The following is an 8,352-nucleotide window of genomic DNA, read 5'->3' on the forward strand; positions in this document are numbered from 1 at the left end:
AACAGAGATTTACAAGAAAAAAAAAAGAAAAATAATCACATCCCAAATCTATAACTATCCATTTGTTTCCCTCCCAGCCAGGGTCTGGACAAAACTTAGTAATCTCATTCCAAGACAAAGTCAGAAAGCAATTGGAAAACAGATACAGGGGGATAGAAGAGACAGCAAGTACCTCCCTGCCCACTATGGGAGGTCGGGAACCCCATCTAGTGAGAAAAAGTAAATCAAAGGAGAAAGGTTCAAATACTGTTTGTTTGCTTGTTTTTAAGGGTTTTACAGCGCTTGCAACACATTTAGATCATATCAGCGCCAGTAAAAGGGATGAAAATTGGATAGTGAAAAGATTCTAGATGTACTTGAGGAAAAAGTAAGACAAAGGGGAGTGGTTCAAATAGGGAACAGATGTAGATTCCAAGAGCACACCATCAATGTACTTAATTTGAGATCACCTAAATGTCTCACACTAACACCAGCACAAGATCCCACTAAGAGGAATTCACTTAAATGCTTACATTCAAAATAAATATAATACATAACAGTGAGATATGTGTTTTTATGTTTTTAAGGGTTTTTCGGCGCTTGCAACACATTAAGGTCATATCAGCGCCAGTAAAAAGGAAGAAAATGGGATAGTAAAAAGTTCTAGAATGACAATAAAGCATCCAAGAAAAGGGAAGACAAAGGGGAATTGGTTCAAATAAGAAACAGGTGTAGATTCCAAAAGCACTCTATCAAAGTACTTAGTTTGAGATCACTAAAAGTCTCATCCAGACACAAGCACAGGTACTCGCTAAGCGGAACACACTCAAATGTTTTACAAATCATATATAATATAAAGAAAGCATAATACAGTGCATAATAGAGAGATGATTTACAATGAAAAGAATATCATCTCCCAAAACTAACTATACATTCGACTGTTTCCCTCTCAAGGGCATCTGGCCAGGACAAAACCAAGTAATCTCATTCCAAGACAAAGACAGAAAGCATGTTGGAAAACAGATATAAGGGGATAGAAGACACAGTATGTACCCCCCTGCCCACTATGGAAGGAACAGAGATAATTTACAAGGAAAAAAAATATCATCTCCCAAAACAATAACTATGCATTTGACTGTTTCCCTCTCAGTCAAGCACTACGGCCAGGGCCAGGGCAAAACCAAGATTAGTTTTTTTTAGTTTTTTTTAAAAAAGGGTTTTACGGCGCTTGCAACACATTAAGGTCATATCAGCGCCAGTAAAAAGGAAGAAAATTGGATAGAAAAAGTTCTAGAATTACAATTAAAGCATCCAAGAATAAGGCAGACAAAGGGGACAGATGTAGATTCCAAGAGCACACCATCAGTGTACTTTGAGATCACCTAAAAGTTTCATCAAGACACAAGCACAGGTCCCTACTAGGAGGAATACCCTCAAATGTTTACAAATCATATATAATACAAAAATAAAACATAATACAGTGCATAACAGAGAGATCATTTACAAGGAAAAAAAATATCATCTCTCAAAACTAACTATACATTTGACTGTTTCCCTCCCAGCCAAGGTATCCGACCAGGGCCAGGACAAAACCAAGTAATCTCATTACAAGACAAAGACAGAAAGCAATTGGAAAACAGATAAGAGGGGATAGAAGACACAGCAAGTACCTACCTGCCCGCTATGGGAGGTAGGAACCCCACCCAGTTCAATGTACTTAGTTTGAGATCATCAAGTCTCATCCGAACACAAGTACAAGTCCCCACGAAGAGGAATACACTCAAATGTTTACAACTACTGTATATATTTAAAACAAAAATGTAACAGTGCATAACAGAAGATGATTAACAAGGAAAATAAATATCATCTCCCAAAACTATAGCTACACATTTGACTGTTTTCCTCCCAGTCGAGGATCTTGGCCAGGGCTAGGACAGAACCAAATAATTCCATTCCAAGGCAAAACAAATGATACATTCAAATAAAAATGCAGACTTTTTCTTTTAATGCGTAAAATCAATTAAAATATATGGAGATTGGCAGATTAAAAAAATATGCAGTCATAAAAATATGATAAAAGTTATAATTTCATGCAAAGGTAAAGATAAAATCACAGTTTTTTAAATCACAATATAGAATAGTCATGGGTACCATGTAAATATAATGCCCCCAACATAAAGGCATCTTTGTAAACATATCAATTCCGGGTCAAAGACAATTGATTATCTTAGTTTTAGTTTAGAGGTTTTATTGCATTGCAAAGTCAAAGAGACCAAACTCATACAGGTAAATTATGGAAAACCATCGGTTTTTTTAGACGTAAGGATGACTACTACTAACATCAAACAAATCTTAAGACGATTGTGCACCCTTTGGTATGTTTTACATAATTTTGTAATATTTCTCTTTTGGGAGTCCCGATAGCTCATTTGGTAGACCACTCACTTTACAATCAAAGTGATCAAGATCGATCCTGGGAGCAGTCGAGATTTTCTTCTGACCCCACTGTCCACCCAGCAGTGATTAGGTAGCTGGGTTTGTTAGATCTGGTGGAAAGTACTTTGCAATAGACTAGGGGAATGGAACAAATAGGGAACAGATGTAGATTGCAAGAGCACACTATCAGATTACTTAAATGTTTCATTCAGACAAGAGCAAGATCCCACTAAGAGGAATACACTCAAATGATTACAGATCATATGTTTAAAAAAAAGGAACAATACACAACAGAGAGATGATTTACAAGGAAAAAAATATCACCTCCCAAAATTCTTACAATACATTCAACTGTTTCCCTCCCAGCCAAGGACTCCGGCAGGGTGAGGACAAAACTTAGTAATCTCATTCCAAGACAAAGAAAGAATGCAATTGGAAAACAGATACAGGGGGATAAAAGATACAGCAAGTACCCCCCTGCCAACTATGGGAGGTCAGAAACCCCACCCAGGTACATAATAATAATATTAAATAATAATTACACTCAATGGCAGCGGTTGAACATGTGTTCTTAAACGTTTCCATATAAAATTACTTCCTGATTTTATGAATATAAAAAAAAACTTATGGATTGTTCTAAAAAAAACCAATTCAAAATTCAACATAAAGTTGGCCTGAGTTATTTTACTTGGAAGAGGAAGTGCGTTCTTAAATGTCTCCATATAAAATCTAATCACAATATTATAAAAATTAAATACCTAGTCTATACAAAAAAATTATGAATTAAACAAAACTTAAAATTTGACATGGTGTCTGGTGTACCAATATACTTAATCTCAAGCATAAAAATATTGAAGTATACTGTAAAAATATTAAAATTTTAGAACTTAGAACAATAAATATTTGACTTTAGGTTTGGCTGTGACATTGTAAATGAAAATACAAAAACAAAAACAAAAAAAAAAAAAAAACAAAAAAAAAAAAAAAAAAAGAAAAAGAAAAAAGAGAGAAAACAAAAACAAACAAATACCCCCCCCCCCCAAAAAAAAAAACCCAATAAAAACAATACAAAGCAAACACCTAAAGAAAAATAAAAATAAATGAAAACAACAAAAACAAATCGAAACCAAAAACAAACAAAAAATAAATATAAATAAAAACCCAACAGAAACTAAACAAAATCCAATACAACATTCTGTAAGAAATAATTATTCAAATAAATAAAAGCATAACGAAAAATAAACCAACCCTGAATCAACAACAATGACAAAAAAAGTCATCTTGTGTCATTCAGAGTGATTAAGGTTAGTCATTTGAACACAGCTATTTGTGTCTGGTTTGTTTTTTTTATTTTGTTTTTAAGGGTTTTACGGCGCTTGCAACACATTTAGGTTATATCAGCGTCAGTAAAAAGGAAGAAAATGGGATAGTAAAAAGTTCTAGAATTACAATTAAAGCATCCAAGAAAAAGTAAGACAAAGGGGAACTGGGAACAAATAGGGATCAGATGTAGATTCCAAGAGCATACCATCAATGTACTTAGTTTGAGATCACCAATAAGTCTCATCTGGACACAAGCACTGCCCCCACTAAGAGGAATACAGTCAAATGCTTACATTATAAATTATAACAAATATAATAATACATAACAGAGATGATTTACAAGGAAAAAAATATCATCTCCCAAAACAATAACTATGCATTTGACTGTTTCCCTCCCAGCCAGGGCCAGGACAGAACCAAGCAATCTCATTCCAAGACAAAGACAGAATGCAAGTTGGAAAACAGATATAGGGGGATAGAAGACACAATAGGTACCTCTCTGCCCACTATGGGAGGTAAGAACCCCACCCAGTTTTTGTCTGGGGACTTTGAAAGGAACAGTAGTTGATAATAGGAAATAACGGCTGGAAAGACTTGGTATAAATGAGATGAGTTAACTGGCTCATATAGACGCAGCATCTTTCTTTTTGTTTTTTGTTTTTAAGGGTTTTACGGCGCTTGCAACACATTTAGGTTATATCAGCGCCAGTAAAAAGGAAGAAAATGGGATGGTAAAAAGTTCTAGAATTACAATTAGAGCACCCAAGAAAAAGTAAGACAAAGGGAACTGAGAACAAATAGGGATCAGATGTAGATTCCAAGAGCATACCACCAATGTACTTAGTTTGAAATCACCTACAAGTCTCATCCAGACACAAGCACAAAATCCAACAAAGAGGAACACACTCAAATGCTTACATTATACATTCAAAATAAAAATAATAATACATAACAGAGAGATGATTTACAAAGAAAAAAATATCATCTCCCAAAACCATAACTATGCATTTGACTGTTTCCCTCCCAGCTAGGACTCCGGCCAGAGCCAGGACAAAACCAAGAAATCTCATTCCGAGACAAAGACAGAAAGCATGTTGGAAAACAGATATAAGGGGATAGAAGACACAGTATGTACCTCCCTGCCCGCTATGGGAGGTCAGGATCCCCACCCAGACGCAGCATCTTTCTTTTACCCTGTGTAGAATAAAGATGCCTGTTATTGTAAAAACACTATCAAATAGGTGAAAATTACCATAATGTTATTGGCTTACCACTTTCCATTATTTGAAAAAAAACCCCAACAAAACAAACAAATTTGAGTTTTTTATATAGCGCATTATCCACTAAACGTACTCAAAGCACTTTACAAATGGTCACTGACCAACAGCAACATGTAGAACGAGACGTTTAAACACTATATTCTTCTCATAACATTTGAGCTTTTATAAAGCGCAATATCCACTAAACATGCTCAAAGCGTTGTACATTCTTGGTTTTTCACTTTCCATTATTTAAGCACTACATTCAGTTCATAATAACATTCCCCCTTGACTTCCCATTTTCCATTTTTTAAATATTACAAATCACATAGCTGCATTGCTCAAATTTCACTTTCCAATAATATATAAATACATTCATTTAATTACCACATTACAAAAAGGGCTCTATAAAATGTAACATCTTTTAAACAGCATCTATCAAATTCTTATCTCAGTAGAAAGTTAGAACAATTGTATTAGAGAGAAAAATAGGCAAAGACATTACCACAAAAATCTCAAACACGTAAATCTCAAACACATGTGAATTCTATTCCCTCTATATTTATTGAGTTATTGCACTGGCAAATGAAAATCTCGAACACTATCAGAGGCTAACAAGGAAATCTCGAACAACATGGACGTGAACTCTCGCATTTGTTGATAAAATTATTTTGCCTTATCTCTGAATTGAACGAAAAAAACAAACCAGCCATCGTTCTCTATGTGGTCTTAAATGTATTAGTTAATTTGTTAAGCATGCGTGTGGAGTAAGAGAGAGAGTGTGTGTGTATGTGTGTGTGTGTACGAAACATGTGTTTGATGCACGTGACACCTCAGTGTATTGTGTACCAGAACCAGTGGGGGCTAGTGAGGCAATGATGGCATGAGGCTGTTGCTGTTATTGTATTAAAATCAAAGAAACTCAGCATTTAATTTTGACATTTTCCACTCAAGAACAAACCATCATCTTTACTCTTTCTTCCCCTCCACCATCCGACTTGAAGCTCCCTACCAACCACTTGTAAACAAGCCATTTCGACTGATGACTTCAAAAAAATCGCTCCCCGCTTCCCTCTAAAACCTTTATTACTATTACTGAAAAGATGGGTATACAATCTTCAGACTGAAGCTTTGGTCTTAATGGAAGAATAAGAATAAGAATATGAATAAGAAGAAGAAGAAGAAGAGGAAGAAGAAGAAAAAGAAGAAGAAGAAGAAGAAGAAGAAGAGATTAGGGGTGGGGAAGATAGGATAAGAAGAGAAGCGTGAGAGAGGTCAGTGAGGATTGGTAGGGATTAGGTACTGATTAGTTGGTTAAGACGTCACATGCTGTATGTGTTATCAACAATAGGACGTACTGGTTTTGTCTTCTTATTTTATGTTTTTAAGGGTTTTAGGGCGCTTGCAACACATTTAGGTTATATCAGTGCCAGTAAAAAGGAAGAAAGTTCTAGAATTACAATTAAAGCACCCAAGAGAGAGTAAGACAAAGGGGAACTGGGAACAAAGAGGGGTCAGATGTAGATTCCAAGAGCATACCATCAATGTACTTAGTCTGATATCACCTATAAGTCTCACCCAGACAAAGGACAAGAGGAACACACTCAAATGCTTACATTTCATTATACATTAAAAATAACAAATATAATAATACATAACAGAGAGATGATTTACAAGGACAAAAATATCATCTCCCAAAACAATAACTATGCATTTGACTGTTTCCCTCCCAGCCAAGGACTCCGGCCAGGGTCGGGACAAAACCAAGCAATCTCATACCAAGACTAAGACAGAAAGCATGTTGGAAAACAGATATAAGGGGATAGAAGACACAGTATGTACCTCCCTACCCTCTATGGGAGGTCAGGAACCCCACCCTGTCTTCTTATTATAGCACACTAAAGGGAAACCTTATTCTACCAGTAATTGAATGAAACCAGACGCACTTAAAGCTACATCTCATTATAATGGGACCTTGAAACAACTTACATTTCCCCCCCCCCCCCCCCCCCCACCCTTGCCTCTCACATTCTTCTTCATATTCTTTGGAAAATACCCAATACGGAAATCTTGAAAACACAGAAATCTTGGAACAAACAGGCCCAGTCCCGACTTGTTTGAGATTTCCATGTTGCGATATATAAAAATTTATATAGATCCCCTTATTGTATATGTAATAAAAAACATGGAAATATATTGGAAATAAAAATTGTGGTTGGAGGAAGGGTGAATAACGCTGGTTCAATAAATAAAACACTCAACTAAACATGGATAGGTTTCAAATCATTTTTTTTTTTTTGGAACATTTTGTTGACCGAGCAAAAATTGGATAAGTGGGTCTGTTGGAAGTGGAAGAAAGTACTTTGTATGAGACTATTTGTTTTTGTTTTTAAGGGTTTCACGGCGCTTGCAACACATTTGGGTTATATCAGCGCCAGTAAAAAGGAAGAAAATGGGATAGTCGAAAGTTCTAGAATTACAATTAAAGCACCCAAGAGAAAGTAAGACAAAGGGGAATTGGGAACAAATAGGGATCAGATTCCAAGAGCACACCATCAATGTACTTAGTCTGAGATCACCTATAAGTCATCCAAACACAAGCACAAGATCCAACAAAGAGGAATACACTCAAATGCTTGCATTTCATTATACATTAAAAATAACAAATATAATAATAAATAACAGAGAGAAGATTTACAAGGAAAAAAAACAATAACTATGCATTTGACTGTTTCCCTCCTAGCCAAGGACTCTGGCCAGGGTTGGGACAAAACCAAGCAATCTCATACCAAGACAAAGACAGACAGCATGTTGGAAAACAGATATAAGGGGATAGAAGTACCTCCCTGCCCACTGTGGAGGTAGGGAACCCCACCCAGGTATGAGACTATTGTCATGTCCATAGGATAGTAAGTAATTTTAACTGTCTGATCAACTCTACAGACACTGGAATAGTTAAAGCATTTGGAGACATTAAAGCTGTAATGATCAACTATGTAAAAATGGTTGTGATTTATGAGAATAGAATTTAAAAAACAATCTCAAAACAAATGAGAATAAAATACAGTGCAAAGCGGATATATCAACAACGATTATATCGTTACCATGGTTCTATTGACATGACATCAAAGTCCGATTTATTTTTGCTTATACACTTAACTCATGCTAACTCACTCAGTCCTAACACTGACAATCCTGGTATTACTTTTACACCATCATTTACCTTTTTTCCTCTCTGAGTAACAAATTATATGCATATTACCACTGCTATTGGCTTTAATTTCTATATGATTTGTAGTCGAGTCAGACCATGTACAGTCCAATTTAACTGAGTATTTTTTGGTCAATCTCTTGT

The sequence above is a fragment of the Berghia stephanieae genome, chromosome 12 (genome assembly GCF_034508935.2).
Source record: "Berghia stephanieae isolate SIO BIC M18660-M18661 chromosome 12, UCSD_Bste_1.3, whole genome shotgun sequence".
NCBI classification, from domain to species: Eukaryota; Metazoa; Mollusca; class Gastropoda; order Nudibranchia; family Aeolidiidae; genus Berghia; species Berghia stephanieae.